This window comes from Chiloscyllium plagiosum, chromosome 27 (assembly GCF_004010195.1).
Source record: "Chiloscyllium plagiosum isolate BGI_BamShark_2017 chromosome 27, ASM401019v2, whole genome shotgun sequence".
NCBI classification, from domain to species: Eukaryota; Metazoa; Chordata; class Chondrichthyes; order Orectolobiformes; family Hemiscylliidae; genus Chiloscyllium; species Chiloscyllium plagiosum.
In genome coordinates, this window is record NC_057736.1 from 10435060 (window position 1) to 10456728 (window position 21669).

At 43.2% G+C, this 21669-nt stretch overlaps 1 protein-coding gene across 4 annotated transcripts in view; it reads left to right on the forward strand.

The window, feature by feature from the left end:
* The window catches only part of luzp1 (leucine zipper protein 1), a 149460-nt gene that overhangs the window by 94000 nt on the left and 33791 nt on the right, over nt 1-21669 (forward strand). Inside the window, exon 1 of one of the 4 annotated variants that reach the window (XM_043717400.1) lies at nt 3807-3905. The exons of the other annotated variants lie outside the window; for them this stretch is intronic. The gene's annotated coding sequence lies outside the window, so the exon portion shown is untranslated. Of the gene's footprint in view, nt 1-3806; nt 3906-21669 lie in introns of those variants that run through there. 4 annotated transcript variants of the gene reach the window in all.

The following is a 21669-nucleotide window of genomic DNA, read 5'->3' on the forward strand; positions in this document are numbered from 1 at the left end:
TAAAAAAAGGGGAATAAATACCCCACCCATCCTTTGGTATGTCCTAACTTAGAAATTTAAAATGTACATCTTAACCATCGCCAGACATAGTTTGAACCAAATTATTATCAATAGAGGAAAAAAGGGAAAAAAAGGGGAAAAACAAAGCTCCAACCGGATTTCCTCCATTTCTTTTACAGAATGATAAACGCATACCCAAGCAACGATATTTATACATACTACAATTGTTTAACTTAGGTTAGTTTGTCCACAAAGTCTCTTGTCTTCTCTGATGTGTCAAAGAGGTGCATGGATCCATCTAAGGTGATCCGAAGCACTGCCGCATATCTCAGGGAGAACTGAATCCCAAGCTCTTTCAACCTTCTCTTGACATCATCATATGATTTTTGTTTCTGGATCCCCGCCACTGAAAAGTCCTGAAAGAACATGATCTTAGAGCCCTCATAAATTAGGGTCTTTGGATCCTTCCCCTGGAGTCTGGAAGCCTCCATGACTCTCTCCTTATCCCGGTAATGATGGAACCGCACCAGGAAAGGACGAGGGCGTTGACCCAGACCCGAACTCCGTGCTGCGACCCAGTGAGCCCTCTCTATCTTCAATCCTCTCATGCCAGTCTGCAAGTCAAGGAATTTCGGAAGCCAATCTTCAACAAATTCAGCAGGCCGCTCATCTTCCTTACCTTCAGGCAGACCGATGATCCGAATGTTTTTTCTCCTGCCCCTGTTTTCAAGATCATCCACTTGGTCACGCAAATTACGAACCTGCATCTTCAGGGCTTGGATCTCTTCCTTGAATGAACTGGCATCAGCTTCCACCACTGTGACCCTGTGCTCCACCTCATCCGTCCTCTTCTCCAGGTCTCCCAGCTGCTGCTCATGCTTCTGCAGCATGAGAGAGACTGGAGCCAGCTTCTCTTCAATCTGTTTCCCCAACATCTCATGAGATTTCGAGAGCTGGTTCACAAGGTCCTGGAGAGTAATTGGCTGCGAGGCTGCTGCAGGCTGAGCTGCAGATCCAGCCTCAGATGCTCCTCCTCCCTTTATAGGCATTTCTGGACAGCTGAAAATACAGGTAAGTCAATTTTTAAATGTTTCTTGGGGCTCCACAATCTTTCCAACGCCCCAAGAAATCCTGATGACCTGGGTTCCAGCTGCTGCTCATGCTTCTGCAGCATGAGAGAGACTGGAGCCAGCTTCTCTTCAATCTATTTCCCCAACATCTCGTGAGATTTCGAGAGCTGGTTCACCAGGTCCTGGAGAGTAATTGGCTCCGAGGCTGCTGCAGGCTGAGCTGCAGATCCAGCCTCAGATGCTCCTCCTCCCTTTTGAAATACAGGTAAGTCAATTTTTAAATGTTTCTTGGGGCTCCACAATCTTTCCAACGCCCCAAGAAATCTTGATGACCTGGGTTGGGTGGGTTAAAGGACCGTCTTGCTCCGGTTGCGATGCGAAGCTCTGCAGTGTGATCTTCTCAGATCGCCGCCATCTTAGATCCCCACAATAACAATGTTTAAAAGGCAGCTGGATGGGTACACGAATAGGAAGGGTTTAGAGGGATATGGACCGAGTTCTGGCAAACGGGACTAGATTTATATAGGATATCAGGTTGGCATGGATGAGGTGGACCACGAATTCTGTTTCGGTGCTGTACATATCTATGACTCTATAACCCTCTGACTGGAGCTTAAATTGTTGCTGCAGTCCCGGTGGTATGGTGTATTGCACATGCTGTGAGGGACTCTCTTCTGCTGAACTCTGTATATTTTCATGTCATTCTTTCAGACAGAGAGGCAATGGGTTCTGCCTTGTCCCATTTACATTTGCCTGCACCAAACAGCAAGCAGTATGATAAAGCATGCTTCTTTACTGACATTAATTGAGTTCCTTTTCCCGAAATTCTACTAAAGACCCACAAATGCTGGTGCAATATAAAGTTGACATGAGATTTTTCGGATGCACGTGCTTGTGATCACCCTGGTCCCAGTGTCCAAAATGAACCAGCTGAAAATACCCCACTGTCTCTCCCACGCTTTTGAGATGATTCTGTCCTCTGAATTTGAGGAAGAGTTACTCAAACTCTAAAACGCTCAGTGAATGGACGAATCTTCTGAGAGAGAGCTTTTTTCTGCATCCTAGTTTCAGTCACGTGCATCTCAATTCTCCTGTTTCAGATTTTGTCATTAATAGCAAGTTGTGGAAATGCATGGTACTGCCCTTCCTAAAGTATTGAACTACACACTAAGGGATGTGCTGGGATTGGCTGCTGCATCAGCAAATAGCAGGCACTGGAATGAGGGAAGATGGATCTGATATATTCTTGGCACTGCTGAGGAGGTGGTATGGTTGGAGGAGTTAGTTAGTCATCCAGTGATCCCGGACAAAACATGTTTTGGACATCAGGAGAGGCAAGGATTGGACTCAGTCATTGAACAGCCCTCAAACATGTATGTAATGTGGGAAGGGTAACCATTTATGAGTCTCTATTTCCTACAGAACTGTACTCCATCTGCAGGTGTTTCCCTCTCTACCCAATACACGCACGCGCGCACACACACAGACATACACACACATGCACGCACGCGCGTACACTCACAAACATGTATACATGCACGCACACAAGCATGCACATACACACAAGTACACGTGTGTGTGAACACACTCAAACACATGCACATTTACAAGCACGCGCACACTTGTATACACACATACACACTTACACGCTTTCATTTCAGAAAGCTCAGGAGCTTAGAGAGTACAATAATACAAAATGCCATTGTGACAAGATATAGTACCTCTTTGCAAACTTGGTTGTTACACATCAGATTGTTAACATCCAGCTGTTTCTTTATTCTCTCAGGGGATGTAGGTGCCACTGGCAAGGGCAGTATTTGTTGCCCATCCACAATTGCCTTTGGAGGCTCATGGGGCTGCTACAGAGGGCAATGTCTCCCCTCTATCGGAATCTCACTAACTAGTTTATAAATGCGGATTTATAAAGTAGTTAATGAGCCAGACTGAGGAAATTGTGGTGTTTCTTCTTATTAATTTGTGGATGAGGTCATTGCTTGCAAGGCAAACACTTAATCTCCATCTTTAATTGCCCTTAACTGAGTGGCTTGCTGGGCCAATTTCAAAGGCAGTTAAGAGTCAACCACATTGCTGTTGGTTGGGAGTCACGTATAGGCCAAAACTGGGTAAAGATGTCAGATTTCTTTCTCTTGACAAAGTTTGGGAGACAGGTCGGGTTTTAAAACAAGCTGGTAGTTATTTGGTCCTCATTACTGGACTAGATTTTTAGTCAGGGTTTATTTAATTAACTGAATTTAAATTCTCTAGCTGCCATGATGTGGTTTAAGCTCCTGTCTCTGGATACTTTAGTCCAGGCCTCAGAATTACTAAGGCTGGAATACATTCACTCACACCATCGCGTGAGTCCACCTCTAAATCTTTGAACTCAACAATAAGTTGATTTTAAAACACAAAAGCAAACATTCCAATGGGAGTGACAGTGCCACATCAGTGAACCTATTGCTATCATTCCAGACATATTTTCACATTGACTTGAAGCAGCCAGTCCCTCTTTTCCGAGATGAGGGAAAACAGCAGCAGGCTTTTTGTCACCGGCAGAGATGACAGACTGTTGGTTGAGTTGGCTGAGAAGCTGACGATGGCAATGGAACAGGGTTTTTAATTAGGGGATTTCATAAAAGCAAGGCTTTCCTGGCAATGGAGCAGAGGATTTCTCTGTGTCAATGGGGTCACGTTGCATTCTGCAGCAAGGTGGAGGGAGGGGGGAAGGGAAGTGAGGAGTATTTATGCATCCCGCCGTGCCAACAAACACACTCTCCATCAGCTGGTGACAAAGGATTACAAAGGACTCCCGAAGCAATAAACAGATGCTGTCAGGTAAGTGAGAAGTATCTATTTTGATGCACTGCCTAGCTAGGACAATCAGTGAATAAAGCATCAGGCACCAGTGACTGAAGCAACACTCTGCGCATTAGGAATGCTGTGCTAAGACGCTAGATTTTCTCTTCATAACTAAGTTAGAACTCCACTGAATTCACAGTCGCAGATGCATAATAACATCTGACTATGAGAGAGTGAAATGCATGCAGTCTTACAAGAGGACACCGGTTCTTCAATCCTGCAGTGTAGCAACCAAAGGGAAGGCATCTTGTGGGGTAATGCTGGTTCTTTATTGATCTAGAGAGGCTTAAGCATAAATCGATTGCAACACAAATCAGGAGTGAGCTGCCCTGATTGTTTTCAGTTGCCTGCAGTGAGGCATATGAAAATTGGAATACTGCAGTCTCTGCGGAATAGGGGTGACCTTGCAACAGAGAGAGAGAGAAAGAGAGAGAGAGAAGCTGTTCTGAGTCTGTTCGAACAAGATACAGAGTGGATCACAAAACAGGCAATAAACACATCCAAGCTAAAATCCACAATGGGTCATGGAAATCTAACACCGGGTTTACAAGCCTTGAAGATGCTTATTTTGTTGCAGAGATTTCAAATTTTAACTAATTCAGTAAAAAGAAGTACACCTGGTAATGATAAGGTCAATCTGTCACAGTGATACCTCATGTACAAACAAAATACAAATAATTCAAGAATGTATGTATAATCTTGATATTTTCATACCTCAGTCATACCCTGGTGTTTACATTCACTGCTAGGCTTACCCCATCTCAGGTAGCCTGCCCAATCATCCCCTCTGTGTACTGGGAGGTGTCTCAATGCACCATATCTATATACTCTGGACCACAACTTTCACCTTGCTCAATGTCCTAAGATATTGCAGAAAACATTCTGCAGTGACAAAGAACTTTGAACAAAAAGAAAGATGTGTATTTACGTGGCATCTCGCATCACCTCAAGTCTTCCCCAAAGTCTTTTATAGACAATGCAACACTGGTAAAGTTGTATATGCGTCAGCTAATTTACACACAGCCAATTTCATGTAAAATGTTATAATGACCAGATTTCTTTTTTTAAAATAACTTTGGTCGAGATAAATATTGACCAGAAAACAGGGAATAACTCCCCTCATCATTTTCTTACACCTGCCCAAGAGGGTATATGGGACCTTGGTTTAACGTCTCATCTGAAAGTTGGCACCTCCAACAGCATAGCACTGTCTCAGTCCTGCACGGGAATGTCAAGCATGATATTGAGTCTAAGTCTCTGGTTTCTGTTCCCTTTATCCCCACATCGATAGGTCAGCACTGAAAGGGGATACTGCTGATCCCCTTCCAACTCCATTTTGATTTAGCCCCTTCCGTTTTGCCCTGATTCCTCCCACCCCTTCATCGTCACTTTTGACGTTTTGCACTGCTCATAATAGGCTTTGTATGTAAATATTTGATTGACTACACGAGTGATTACTGGTGGTCGTTAATCAGGAAAAAACAGGAAAAAAGGTCACTGTGAGTTTAGTGGTGGGAAAGTCGCTTAGTTGGGTGTGATAACACATCAGAGTATGAAAAAGAAGAAAAAACATTTCCCCACCTGATGTGGAGGGGTGTGCTCAAGTCAGAGGACCTCCACATGGACCTACTGCTGGGCCTGGATAAAGTGGCCAAATAGAGGGCCGTGAAGGGTATCGTCATTCCAAAGGCCTGCCCCTCCTGCCTGGCTATGATTGTGCCCAGGTGTCCATAGAGACTGAGCACACAGTGTCGACTAATCCTGGAGGCATTAAAAACAGGCAGGCACCATAGCAGCTAGACTGCAACATTTCCTTTCTCAATTCAATTTTGCTTTAGCCCATAGAAACATAGAAGATGGGAGGAGGAGGAGGCCATTCAGCCCTTCAAGCCTGCTGCACCATTCATCATGGTCATGGCTGATTGTCCAACTCATTAACCTAATCCTGCTTTTCCCCCAAAACCTTTGATCCCATTCACCCCAGGTGCTATATCGAGCTACCCCTTGACTACACGTCATGTTTGGTATCAACTACTTCCTGTGGTAATGAATTCCACAGGCTCACCACCCTTTGGGTGAAGAAATGTCTCCTCAGCTACGTTTCGTAACATTTCTTTTGATGTTGCTGAGCTGCCCCTGTTGACCAGTGCTTATAAATCATCACCTGTTGAATTTGCCAAATGGATGATTTGGTGGTGGGTAGTCAAAAAAATTAAAATAGCTAAAAATTAACAATTTCAGTTCTCATGTGGCACCATGGAAGTGTCCTTACCTCTGAGACAGGAGGCATGGGTTCAAGTCCCACAGTGTGTCATAACATCTCTGAGCAGGTTGATTAGAAAATATTTAAAAGAACATTTCTTTTCTTAAGTTTTCTCCCATATGCTGCTACCCTCCTGCACTTCCTGGATTCATTTGGGTCAAGATTTCACCATAATATCTTTGTCATAATGCCATGACGCTGCTACATCCTCTGTCCACATTCCTACAGGAGATAGAGGTCATGGGTTTGAAAGGATGAAGGAGCTTTGGCAAGTCTTTCCTCACAAGCTCGCTTTTTAGTGGGGATCACTGTGTTGCGATCTGGAAAAGTCTGCTTCCATTTCCTCCCCCTCTCCAATTCTGCTCACCATGAAATTAAACCTGCAACTCAGGGCTCCGGGCCAGAGTATTCTGACCATAAACTTCGAACAGATCAATCCAATCAGATTAACCTGTTGGACTTTCGTGGATCTGGATGAGTTTGGAATGAGGGGCATGGATAGGGTGTATAGCCAACATCTTTTCCCTAGGGTATGGGAGTCTACAACTAGAGGTATAGGTCTAAGCTGAGTGTGGAAGAGTTTAAAAGGGACCTAAGGGGCAACTTTTTCACGCAGAGGGTGGTGCGTGTATGGAATGAGCTGCCAGAAGAAGTGGTGGAGGCTGGTACAACTACAACATTTAAAAGGCATCTGGATAGGTATATGAATAGGAAGGGTTTAGAGATATATGGCCCAAATTCTGGAAAATGGGACTAGGTTCATGTTGGATATCTGGTCAGCATTAACTAGTTGAACTAAAGGGTCTGTTTCCATGCTGTACATCTCTATGAGACATTATTACTTCATTGACAGGTCCATTTGTAGATTAATATTTCAGAGATTGAACCATTGGAATACTGAGTGTGCTTCACTCAGATTTCCAATTATGAATGAAGAGCAAATTCTGGAACTCTCTCAATTTAGTTGAGTACTAAAACTGCTGAAGTCATTGCAACATAAGCTGGGCTGACCCTCCAGAGGACTGGATTCAATACTAATTGTGTAAAAGTGAACATTATCTTCCATTTAAGTATTGCATACTGACAATGTGGGATTCCTACCACATGACTATTACAAGTTTAGATTAGATTAGATTAGATTAGATTACTTACAGTGTGGAAACAGGCCCTTCGGCCCAACAAGTCCACACCGACCCGCTGAAGCGCAACCCACCCATACCCCTACATTTACCCCTTACCTAACACTACGGGCAATTTAGCATGGCCAATCCACCTGACCCGCACATCTTTGTGACTGTGGGAGGAAACCGGAGCACCCGGAGGAAACCCACGCAGACACGGGGAGAATGTGCAAACTCCACACAGTCAGTCGCCTGAGTCGGGAATTGAACCCGGGTCTCTGGCGCTGTGAGGCAGCAGTGCTAACCACTGCGCCACCGTGCCGCCCATAAAGTTATAATTATGCATATGGAACATTTCTATAAATCACGGTGTACATGTCACCCCAGCACATAAGATGACCCCATTTGTCTGACCTCACAAGTCATCTTTTTGCATATACTCAGCGCCTAAGTCATCCTCCTTCATAGCCACAATAAGTTACACCCACTTCTCCCCACTTCTCTGCCAGCCCACTGTTTGTGTCCTATTGGCTATTCTACCATGATGTTCTGCTGAATATCTGGAAGCTGATCAACTGTAGAGGCTTCAGATTCAGGTTCTGTCCTTTTCTTATCCAGTAGCCTCACACTCTTGGACCAAATCAGAGACACTGAGGTCAGCTGTTTGATTCAATATAGATCAACTACTGTATCATTTACAAGGTTGGGTGACACAGCGGCTCAGTGGTGCTAACCTCACAGTACCAGGGTCCTGGGTTCGATTCCAACCTCAGGCGACTGTCTGTGTGGAGTGTGCATTTTCTCCCCGTGTCTGAATGGGTTTCCTCCGGGTGCTGCAGTTTCCTCCCATGTGCAGATTAGGTGAATAGATTATGATAAATTGCCCATAGTGTTCAGGGATGTGTAGGTTACGTGTGGTTAGTCAGGGGTAAATGTAGAGTAATATGGCAGGGGAATGGGTCTGGGTGGGTTACTCTTCAAAGGGTCTGTGTGGACTTGTTGGTCCAAAGGGCCTGTTTCTATGCTGTAGGGATTCTATAAAGATTTGCTCCTTGCTCCCTGAAATCGGGGTCAAATGCAAGTCAGAAGCCTCTCTTGTGTGGGGCACAGACCCCGCGCTGTGACTTACCTGAAATTGACCAATTGATAGCGAGAGGATGGATCTGGCATCCAGTTAAGGAGAGCTATCAAAGCAGGAGATGCAAGGCCAGACAGCTACACTGTTACCACAGGGAACCTAGAGGGCAGTCTGGAAAATTCCAGTCAGCTTCCAATGCTGGGGTCTACCAGGCACTTAACCAGCAAAACTGATGAAACTGTTGCAACCTGTCCCTTCCTGAATCTCGCCGCTGTGAAAATGGCCTGATACCGCCATGGTGCTTTCAACCCTGCTCACTCAGCATTGGTAAACCAACCTACCCATAGGCCCTTGTGCCTGTCCCTATCGGGGCCTAACCAATTGAAGTCTGTCTTGGAATCTTGTGTGGCATTTTCAGAAAGTATCCATCATGAACTATTCTTGCCCCCAGCTGAGGATGCCCACCTTTCAGCCAAGGAAGAGCTATTTCCAACATCCTTTCTTGGAGTAAGCAGATTTTCACAGGGGGGCTGGGCGAGAGCTCTCTCATGACTACCTCTTGTCCACTACATGGACAGAATTCAGCCAAAGAACAACAAAATGAGTCACTCCTTGGTCTTCATCACCAGACTCAGAAACAATGAATATTTTTCTGAATAGATATTGTTCAGGAGACATTTTGAGCAGGTTAGCTCCTTTTACCTCAACAAGAACTTATTCTGCATTGCATTCTCTCACATTATATGCTTTTTTCAACATTCTTCCCTGGAAAATGTTAAATTGGAATGGTAATATTCTTAACTATGATCCAGCAACCTTGTCTGATCACTCAGCTGGTTAGAGCAGTAAATTCCACTCCAGAGGAATCCTGCACCAACTTTCGATAAAGATGGTAAACAAAGGTCCCGCCAAATATAAAGGATCCCAGGGCATTATTTTGAACAGAGCAATGTGTCTCTAAAGTCAGGTTATCCGGTGATTGTTCACAGAAGCTTGCTGTGTGCAAATTGGCTCCCCATTTTTCTATGTTGCAATGGCAACCATACTTCTAAATTACGTACTTAGTTGTGAAGTGTTTTGGAACAGCCCAAAGTCACAAAAGGCATGAAACAACTGAGTCTCTTTTCCCCCTATTTGCAGTTGCTAGACCTAACCCAGTCTTGGAGACCATGATGAGTCAACTGAGTTACATTGGTGTTGTGTCACTGCTTTTCCCTCATGAGACTAAGACTAACTTGCCATGATTGAATGGTGAAGCAGACTCAATGGGCTGAATGGCCTGATTTCTGCTCCTGTGTCTTATGTTCTTGTGGTATGTGGCCATTGGTTGGTGCATTGATCTTGGCTATGAATTCCACCTTCAATAAGTCATACACATAGGAGTATGGTTAACATAGAAAAGCACCACAAGGTGTATTGTGAGACACAGAGCCATAAATCTATGATCTGCATTCAAGACGTGACATACAATAGATTACCCAGTGGTCCTATGACATATGAACATGTGAGTTAGGAGCATGAGTGGACCCTTTGGCCATTTTGTTCAACTGCGTACAGTTAATGATGGAATCAAAGGATTAATCAAGCTGATTGGGAGCAGTTCAGCCCACCATTTTGCAAAGGCACTGAAGAGTCTTCAGGACAAAATGATCAAATAAAAAGATGATTAGAATGAACCAAACCGAATACCTTAAGGATTGGCAATAACCATTGTCGTGACAAAATTAAATTGGTACAATATTTAAATAGTAACAGTTTATATCAAATGGGGAGATGATATAATTGCAAAACATTAGATCTTAAATGTAAAGTTAATATATTTTGCAAATGAGAAAATTTTATTGGGATTAATGCATTATTTTATTAATGTTCATTTTTAAGAGTGAGTAGAACATAAAAATCACAGTTGCTTTCAGAGGGTTCCTGTGCCAACAGTGATACTCTTTTAGTATCTTCTTTAGTCTTCCGTGGGATGTAGACTTTGCTGGCAAGTCAGGCATTTGTTGTTCAACCCTAATTGCCCTTGAACTGAACGGACTATTTGGCAATTTAGGTATCTGGTGTCACACAAAGACCAAACTGGCTAAGGAAGGAAAATTTTCCTTCCCTCAGTGAACCAGATGGGTTTTTACATAAATTGACAATGTTTTGCAATAGATTGACCTTTATTTTAATTTCATCAATTGAATTCTAACTTTGCCATTGTGGGATTTGAACCCATGTCCTCAGAACATCAGCCTCTGTCTTGAGATGACAATACCTCAATTCCACTGCTGCCCCCTAACATCATGGCTATTGAAATTGGGCTATTTGACCCCCCCCCCATTAAATACAAAAACCGAAACGAATCAGCCAAGACTTGCATTTTTCACACAGACCATGTCATCTTGACAGTGTCAGACTGTGTGCAAATATGTGTTGCATTACTATCAATGTGTGTGCTTTGAACTGAAAAATTAATGATGGTAATAATGCCCTGCTAATCCAGCACGTGTTATTCATGGTCAAATTTGATGGAGCACTGTATTAATCATGATATAATCCATATGTTGATATTTTGGAACTAATATTACTTAAGAAAAACAGTCATTATTTGCATCAACTGTCATGTTTTCAGTGTCTGGAGGATGGTAAGGCTGGTTCTGCCAATCTATATCAGCAAGAGAGACACAAGAAACCTTTTGTCAGCTGTACAGAAATGTGGTTCCTTTTAACTAAACACAAGATGGATTTGGCATCATTCTGTGGGATACTGCAGCTCAGTAGGAGATCTGTAGGATTGGTGTATTCAATCTTATCAGCTACTCAGGTGATAGAACTGTTGCCTCAGCAACCAAAGATAAAGGAGTCTGGGCAGCCCAAAATCTAGGTTGGCTGTCAGGTGCAGTATTGGTGCAATGCAGGGCAATCTGAAAATTCTGTCGTGCAAACCAGTTGCTAAATGAAGGTCCTTTCCACTGTCTGGGCTGGTCCAGGCGAACCTTTAGAATCCAGCAGCATGAATCAACAAGTTCTCCAGCATTCTGGCCAACATTCCAACACGCTGTCTGCATTTTTTTAAATAAAAAAAAACTTTAGCTGCTGTAATCTACCTGAGAACAGTGATTGAGATCTGCTGCATGTGAAGCCATTGGAATAGTTCCAAGGGAAGTGACAAGTCATGAAGGAAATACAACTTATTTTTGTATGCGAATAACACAGCAAAATCGAAGTAACTCCATTTGTCTGCATTAAGCAACAGATTATATTCCTTTGATTGATGATATGGCACAGTTTTCAAGGTCAGAGACTATTCTCATGAAGGAAGCAGGTAGCTGCATTCTCATTTATCACAATAGTCAGCAAGGTTTTATGATGAGTTAATCAAAGTTTCCGAGTTACTTAAGCAGAATTAAATGCTGGTTTGAACTATTGTCCACTGGGGCAAGAAGGCTATGGTGATTCTTTCCCAAGGTTATTTTTGTTCAGCCCTTGGGATGTGGGCTGGGTAGCCTGATAAAGGCTCAAAATTTTACCTTGAACTCTAGGCTGTTTCTCATCTTTCATCCCTTCTCTCATGAAGGCAGAGGTTAGTCCTAGCTCCATTTCCTCAAGACACTGGTGTCAAAACCCAGTGACCAGCGCAAAATGTGTGCTCTTCATTCATACATCCAATCTTTGTTTGCTGGAAAGCTAATTAAATAGTAAAGGAGAGAATAAATGTGCATCACAGATAAAAACACTGGTGTCCTCTTGTGACATTTACAGAAGGACACGGGTGGGGAGTATTGCGTTCGGTTAATCAAATTTCAGATAAGCGAATGTTGGATAACATAGTTTAGCCAAGCTTCAGGACCTTGTGATCTTACCGGATAATCTGATGTTCAGATAATCAAATGCCAGATAATCCAGGTTCCACTGTACACTGTTCTATCCTTTTCATAGAAACCCTACAGTACAGATCGAGGTCATTTGGCCTATTGAGTCTGCACTGACCTATCAAAGAGTATCCCACCCACATCCTTGCATTTACCATGGCTAACCTACCTAACCTGCACATCCCTGGACTGTGGGAGGAAAACAGAACACTTAGAGGAAACCCACACAGGCACAGGGAGAATGTGCAAACTCAACACAAGCAGCCATCCATGGCTGGAATCAAACCTGGGTCCCTGGCGCTGTGAGGCAACAATGCTAACCACATGCCGTCCAAACAGGGAGTGAGCAGCTATAGGAACTTTGTTTGATTTTTCTTGTGTCCAGTGGATGGATGGATGACGTCACATATTGTTGTATTCCAACTGAGATCGCACAGTGCAAATATAACATTTGCCTGGTTTTTGTCATGTAATATCATAGGCCATGCTCACACTAAACCATTGGGGAAGCCAATGGAAATCACTATCAGCGGTAAATGTACACAATGCAAAACATGCAGCTGGTTTGTCAATGCTAAGATGTAAATAATATGCAAAAGTGTCTCCATCTTTGGGCAGCTCCTCATGCATAAGTAATTTCTCACATTAGATTTACACTATACCAGTACAGATTTTATCTCTCAACCCTGCAGACTTCCTGCCTCTATTCCTGATGACGGGCTTTTGCCCGAAATGTTGATTTTTCTACTCCTTGGATGCTGCCTGACCTGCTGTGCTTTTCCAGCACCACTCTAATTCAGACTCGGGTTTCCAACATCTGCAGTCCTCGTTTTTACCTAATTCAGACTATACCAGTACAGTCAATCTGATGTATTCTCACCTTACATCAACATAGAAATTCAAGTTCAAATGCAGTCCTTGAACTTATTTTTTGTTTCTCTTGATTCTTGTTGAAAGTACAGAAATTTCAACACAACCATTGTACGCTACTGTACATGGAGACATTTAAATGGCCTCACATGAATTCCTGGTGATGGTTGTGGAATTCCCAGTACAATCTTGTCTTCCGCAAGAAGAAGTGTTGAATCATTGATTACTACAATGCAATGCCCTTGCTGCTCCTGTATTCCTAATCCTATCAGGTCTGTTCAGGTCACAACTGAGCTAAAGGCTCTGCTACAAATCCTTGAATCTGAACCATTCCCCTTCCTGATAAGAAAGTGTCTGGAAATGGAGATGAGTGCAGCTCCAGTGAAAATTTTTTGCACCAGCATTTGGTGCGTAACCCCAGCTTCAGACACGTGTGCATTGTCTTCAGCCGTTGTTGTGGAATTGCATTTGTTGAACCTGTTGCAGTTTGGCTTAAACTGAGGCATAATGTTGGATCTCAGCTTTTACCACCCCCGCCCCCCCACCCATCTTTAATAAGTGAAAACAATATTAGTTAATTTGTTATATTTTGAATATGAATTTGAGACCACAAATCATCTATTCTTGGCCGTAAATACAACTTTTAAATGCCAAGTCATAAAACAAAAACCCTTCTGCTGTTGATGTTTTCCTGAAATAGGCTATGGGACGGTTTAAGCAGAAACATATGCTTTTCCCCAAAGGTTGTAAAACTCATGGATGTTGCAATGGAAGTCTTTAAATTATTGGAAATGCATAATAATATCAACAGCAAGTCTAAGAGTGTCATATTTAGACAGTCTTGCGTATTGAAACTGTTGCATGCATTAAGAATGCAAGAACTACATATTGTTACATTAAGTTAAAATTTGTTGATATCAATCAACCTTTTAACTTGAGCCCATGAACTCTGCAGGATCAGGACAATTTTATCACTGGAATTCTAAAGTTAATAGTGCAGGTGTAAACAATTGGCTTATTTTGCTGCAACATTGCTCTCAATTAACATTATATCTACATATAAGGATTAATGCCAGTAATATGATTTGTCAGGCTTGACAGCCCATGGGGTCATGAGCTGTTATTGGTCCCCAGTGAGCTTCTGGATATTGTCCTTCTAGACTTCCACCATAGAGGATGAAGCCAACAGTATATGCAGCCAAGAACAGAATGGGATTTGGCATGAAATGCAATTGACTTTTTAACTGCAAACAGCTCCTTTCTGTGAACCCAGGCCAGTTGCAGTGACAGTGAAAATAACATCCATTTTTAGATTAGATTAGATTCCCTACAGTGTGGAAACAGGCCCTTCGGCCCAACAAGTCCACACCGACCCTCCGGAGAGTAACCCACCCAGACCCATTTCCCTCTGACTAATGCACCTAACACAATGGGCAATTTACCATGGCCTATTCACCTGACCTGCACACCTTTGGAAGTTGAGGTAAAGATTGCAGCCCTATCATTGTTTGCTATATTGTGCTACCACCTCGCAACTCACTCATCCGTTGCTTCTGCTTTTGGTGTGATCATGATGACATTTCCAAATTAATTATCGGATGGCGAGGGTCTCAATGCAATTTCTTCCTTATTTCTTTTTTCTTCTTTTTTTCTAATCACTGCTAAACCGTACCAGTAAGGATGAGCAGATGAGTTGTTCTTCTGCAGATACTTTGGAAAATGTCAGGAAAAAAAAATTACCTTGGTTTCACTCATCCAAGAAATGGCTTGTTTAAAGGTAATCACTAGGTGAGGCATTGCAGGCAAGAATTCGATCTCTTCTGCTCAGATAATATCATTGCTGTACCAGAAGGTTTCACACTCAAGAATTCCTGGTGTGCACTTTTTAAAAAATTCATCTATAAAGTCATAGAGTCATGGAGACGTAAACCACAGAAACAGACACTTGGATCCAACTTGTCCATGCCGACCAGATATCCTAATCCAATCTAGGCTCATATCCCTCCAAACTCTTCCTATTCACATACCCATCCAGATGCCTTTTAAATATTGTAATTGTACCAGCCTCCACCACTTCCTCTGGCAGCTCATTCCATGCATGCACCACCCTTTTTGCGAAAATGTTGCCTCTTAGGTCCTTTTAAATCTCTCCCCTCTCACCCTAACCCTATGCCCTCTAGTTCTGGACTCCCCCACCCCAGGGAAAAGACCTTGTCTATTTACCCTATCCATGCCCCTCATGATTTTACAAACCTCCATAAGGTCACCCCTAAGCCTCCGACACTCCAGGGAAAACAGCCCCAGCCTATTTGGCACCTCTATCTAGTGGTAAAGTTTAAACTTGGCATCTGTGTATTTGGAAATGCAAATGGAACAAACTGTTTGAAAGGGCCAGAATGGTAACAAGTCTACTAAGATTTGACTTGCATCTTAACTCCCAGGTTGGTCTGGGGTAGCCGGGTTCTTGCAGTTTCCAAGCATCTGACAAAAATAAACCCTTTTGCTCATTAGAAGGCAAAGCAGAATGATGGCAAATTATATTTGTGAATTTGTTTCAGTACATTCTGTGCCGTCTGGGTCTGCCAATCAGTAGCACTTGCTTCCAACAGACAAGACTCCAGCTTCAATCCCTATATCCATGGCATGAGGGTTAAAATCAAGGCTAGCACACCGGAATGGTAATCAGAGAGTGCAGCACAGTTTGAGATACCATCTCTCACATGAGACGTTAAACTGAGACCCCATCTGCCTCCCTGAGTGAATGTAACAGATCCCTGGCAGCTCAAGAAGAGCAGGTCAGTTCTGCCCAGTGCCTTGACCAATATTTATCTCTCAATTGGCATCGCAAAAAGTGCTCATCAGGCCATTATCACATTGCTGTTTGTGGACTAAATTTAATAAATTGTAGCTAGATTTGATGATGACACAAAAGTAGGTAAGAAAGCAAGTTGTCAAAAAAGTCATAGAATTGACAAAAGCAATTAGATAGGTTAAGGGAATAGGCATAGAAAGTGACAGCTGCAGCATGATGTAGGAAAAGGTGAACTTATCCACTTTGGCAAGAACAGAATGTTAACACATTATTTCAGCAGACAAACAGAGAGAGAGAGAGACTGCAGAATTCAAAGGGATCTGGATGTCCTGAACCATAATAAGGTAACATGAATGACAATAAGGTAGAATGCAGGTAACAGCAAGCAATTTGCAAGGCAAGTGGAATGCAACATTTAGTGCATGTACAAAAGTAGGGACAAACTACAGGGCTTAGTGAGACTGCATCTGGTGTACTGTGCAGTCAGCTTTCTTAAAAAAGCTACAAGAAGCTGTTCAGAAAAGGTTCACCAATTGATTCCCAGCATGACAGGGTTTATCTAATGAGGAAAGGTTGAGCAGATTGGGCCCATGTCCATTGGAATTTAGAAGAATTTGAGGTGATCTTATTGAAAGATGCATGATTCTGAAGAGACTTGATGAGGTAGATGCTGAAAGAATCTCATGGGAAGGACTGGAAATAGGGACCCTGTTTAAAGAAAAGACATCACTCATTTAAAGACTGAAATGAGGGAAAAGGTGTTTTCTTAGAAGGCCATGAATCTGTGGAATTCTGTTCCCTGACATTCAGTGGAGGCTGTGTTATTGAATATATTCAAGTCTGGGAGATTGATCAGCAAGAGAGTTCAGGGTCATTGAGGACAAAGTGGAGTTAAGGCCACAATCATACTAGCCATCAGTGATGGAGCAGGTTCAAGGGGCCAATTGACCTACACATGCTCCTATTTGATGTGTTTTTGTTCTTGTATTTGCCATTGTTCCCGATATTACAACAGTGACACTTCTGAGACATCGGTGGTGGTGGAGAGTGCAAAACAGGTGCAAGTCTTTTTTGGGGGGCTCTTTAGAAGAGGCTACAGTGCAGTCTCAATTCTAACATTCCAGGTTATCGACTGATTAAAGTGAATTTGTGCATTTTATTTGGCTGTTGATCAGTTACTAATGTACAAGACTGATCAGTTCAGCTGGAACGCTGCTTGGATCACTTGAACATATTTCAAATTATAAAATGAGCCTAAAACAAGTAAAGGCCAAAGTGGAATGGGCTCTGGAAATTTCTGGCTGCCAAGAAATCTTCCCTGTGAACTTGTGCCAGTTGTAGACATGGTGGAAATGCTATCCATAGTTTGTGAAAATTACATAAGAATTTGATCCTAGTTGGCATTCCTCAACTGCCAGACTCATCTTGACACACATAAATCCATGGTTACTTGTACTCCATTGTCATTTCCCTGGAGATTCCTAAACGCTGTTGTATTCCTACAGCAACGTCTTGACCAGTCAGAGTCTAGCTGCCTGCTCCGAAGTCAGTAAGACATCATCTAAGATTGGCAATTAACAGTCCCTGCTTCATCTCAATGCCAATCATGGTCCAATCAATCAACACCGTTTTCATACTCTGCATTAATTGATATTCCTTTTCCATATTTGGCTTGTTGTACCCCAATCCCGATGGGTGCAGGACAAAAAGCTTCAACTTTGTGTCTGGTATTAGCAAGGTTTAGGTTCTGTGCAACCAAGCAATTACTATTCCACTCTTACTTGGCTTCTTGATTTATCAGATGATAAAAGATTTGGAAGACCACTGAGGAAAGATGGGGTAGTGGAGCTAGTTGAGTTTCACTGAAAGAGAGCTAGTATTCCTGATGAAGGGCTCCTGCCCGAAACGACAATTTTCCTGCTCTCCTCGGATGCTTCCTGATCAGCTGTGCATTTCCAGCACCACTCTAATCATGACAGAAAGCTAGTATGCACAAGGGAAGGCAGAACGGCCTCCTTCCAGCTGCAGCAATTTTGTGATCCAGTGAGCTTCAATATCTGACATCAAGCATAGTTCTGTCAAGTTTTTGACAGCTTCCTTCAGTCGCAAATCGTCAACAATCTCTCTGATCTTCTAGCATTTGGAGAGAACATTCTGAATAAATATTATCTACAAGAAATAGTGCCTGATACCAGTTGAAGCAATATGACCCCAGTTGAAGTGGAAACCATCCATTTAATGATGGATAACTGACTCAGAACAGGAAGCCCAAATCTAACCCCCTACCAACTCTCGTGCTGTCCAGTCCACCAACACCTTTGAGTTTAAAACTGGCATTCTTGTTTTCAACTCCCTGTCTCTCCAACAACCCGATGAGATCTCTGCAGTCCTTCAACTCTGGCTTCCTGCTTGCCCCAGATTTCAAGCAAGAGAAAGTGAGGACTGCTGATGCTGGAGATCAGAGTTGAGAGTGGGGTGCTGGAAAAACACAGCCGGTTTGGCAGCAATGTCGATTCTTCTGCTCCTTGGATGCTGCCTGACCTGCTGTGCTTTTCCAGCGCCCCACTCTCAACCCTGATTTCAATCACTCCACTATTGTCAGCCATGTCTTCAGCTGCTTGGGTCCTACACTCTGAATTTCCTGTCTAAAGCTTGTGACTTCTTTCTCTTTCTCACCTTATAAACTTGTGGCTACCTGTACCTATAATATTGAGTTAAAATGTGTGGCGCTGGGAAAAGCAGAGCAGGTCAGGCAGCTTCGGAGGAACAGGAGAGTCGACATTTCAGGCATAAACCCTTCATCATGAACCATCAATTCTCCTGCTGCTTGGTTGCTGTTTGACCTGCTCTACTTTTTATCAGAGCCACACTTTTCAAATCTGACTCTCCAGCATCTGCAGTCCTCACTTTCTCCCTGTGCCTATAATCATCCCTTGTGTGGCTCATTATCAAATCTTTGATAAGGCTTCAATGAAGCAGCTTTGGAACTCTTGCAATGCTAAAGTTGCTACAAAAGTGCAGACTGTTGTTGATTCATGGTCAGGGGAATGGGGACCAAGCTGAACCTTTCCTCAAGTTCACCTCAACTCTCAAGAAACTTGTTCTTTCAGAAACCTCTCACGCTGGAACCCGTCTGGCTGTGTTTGATATTTCAAACAGCTCTGAGCTGATGGAGAGAACTATTGCTTCCACCTCCACAGCCCTGACGGTCTTCCATTTAATTGGAGCCCAACCTGCATATTTGAGATAGTTTACTGTGGCTTGGAGTGAGGATTCTTCTTGGCTGAACTTTAAAATTGCAGTCACCCCAGCTCAAGGCAGGTCCAATTGTGGTTGGGTCCCCACTCTATTTTAACCACCTCAGAAATGAGATGGAGGCACAGTGTTAGAAGCTAAAATTGAGCCCTCTACTTCAAACGTTGAGGCATGAAATCCCTGGGAGTTTTATCAACATTTGGCAAAGTTTCCCCATCTTCAGTCCCTATTGTTAACCCTCCAGTTTGGCTTCCTCAGTCGTGGCTTGTTCTAAACGTGACTTCTTCCCCACTCTCATCATTAGATGGCTTTAGGTCTCAATACAGTTGAAACAAAATGAAGTGAAAAAGACACTGGCATGAACATTTTCTGATGAAACCTGTTTGAGGTGGTATCTGTTTTGTTTTTTGTTGTTGATGGTTTGCCAAAGAGTTAAATGTGTGGAGATGTGGGGGGCAGCAAATTTTGTAATGGGAAGAGGGTGGGGGGGAAGGATTAAGTCAGACAGAAGGGTAGCAGGGGCAGCGCAATGCTCCTTCCTACCTCCACCCTTATCCCATTTGTGGAAGGAAAGGTGACAGACCATCTCCCTATCCTGTTACCAATTCAGGCCTCCCCCCACCCTTAAATCATCGATAGGTGCCCTGCAGGTATTAACCCTTCACTCTCCATGGGGTGAGTGCTGTGTGGAAACCCAAAAGATGCCCTGTACAGGATGGTCTCAAGTTACAATGCAAGTGTACTCCAAGGTATGAGAGTGTGGTGCTAGAAAAGCACATCCTGATGAAGGGCTTATGCCCGAAACGTCAATTCTCCTGCTCCTCGGATGCTGCCTGACCTGCTGTGCTTTTCCAACACCACACTCTCGACAGCTGGATAGAACAAACAACCTGAAAATTTGTCCTTAAAATAGCAGGACGTCTGTGAGGCTGAGGCAGCTCACCCAAATTGAGACCCATTTTAAAGCCTCTCTGTTGGAGAACATCGAATTTCAGGCTCAAACGTTAGCTGTTAAGCAAATCCACACCGACTGACTCTGAGCCTCCATTCCCGCTCATCACCAATGAGTGAATGATCATTCTACTCCACGACAATAAAGTCCAATCCTGGCTTTCCTCCAATATCCCCATTACTTCCCATCCAGCCAGTCCTGATGAAACGTGGGTCAGTCGGGTTTGGGGAGGGAGTGTTCACAAAGTCCTTTTTAAAGCTTGCATGGGGTTTGTGAGGGATTTCCACCAGGGTGACCTCTTCAGCAAGGTTACCGGGCGACAGTTATAGGGGGGGGGGTTCCCTCCCTAACCCCAGAAGGGGTTGAGTAGGGGAATGATTTTATCATCTATGTGTCAGTTCAAAATTGAATCATTTTCATGAAAATCGTGGCATTTCCTGGATTACCCAATGCCTTTAGTTGAGCGTCTATCCATCTCCTCCAGTCAGACCCATTTGGTCCCATTTGCCTTGATGGTTAGTCCCAGATCAACGTAGCAAGCATTTTGCTGATCAACTTAATTGACTCTGGGTATTAAACTCTGAACCTCGTAAGCACTCAGTATAAGGTGGTGAAACAATCCAAGGGTCAGGTTGAGACTGGGTATCGGGGAGGTAGAGGGTAGTATTCCCATATATGTCGAGATAGTAGAGGTTGTATGTTTGGACAGTTAATTATTGAGGGCCAGTGCTGTATAAGGGAGGAACAGAGTCATAGAGTCATACAGGAAACAGGTGCTTCCATCCAACTTGCCTATTCCAACCAGGTCTCCTAAACTGAATCAGTCCCACTTACCTGTGTTTGGCCCATATCCCTCTAAACATTTCCTGTTCATGTACCTGTCCGAATGTCTTTTAAATGTTGTAACTGTACCTGCATTTACCACTTCCTCAGGCAGTTCATTCCACATATGAACCACTCTCTGTGTGAAAAGGTTGCCTCCCAGGTCCTTTTTCAGTCTTTCCCCTAAGCCCCTCATAATTTTATAAACCTCTATAAGGTCACCCCTTAATCTGCTTCGCTCCAGGTAAAAAAAAGTCCCAGCCTCTCCTCAAAACTCAAACTCTCCAGTCCTGGTAATGTCCTCATAAATCTTACCTGCACCCTTTCCAATTTAATAACATCCTTCCAATAGCAGGGCGAAAGCAATTGTATTCCAAAAGTAGCCCTACCAATGTCCTCAGCAGCTACAATGTGATGTCCCAACTCTAATACTCAGCGCTCTATCCAATTAAGGCAAGTACACCAAACGCCTTCTTCACCGCCCTGTCTACCTGAAACTCACTTTCATGGAACTATGTACCTGAACTTATACTAATAACATAAATGAGAAATAATAAAAGCAAATTCAATAACAAGAATATTTATAGCGTGTCGCTGCCTGGCAAGTCCCTGTGGATATAGCAAGATTGGGCTTGGGCACCAGTAAGTGACAATTTGGAATCATTACAAACAGCAGATTTATGGGAACTGCATTTTGTCCCATGTTGATA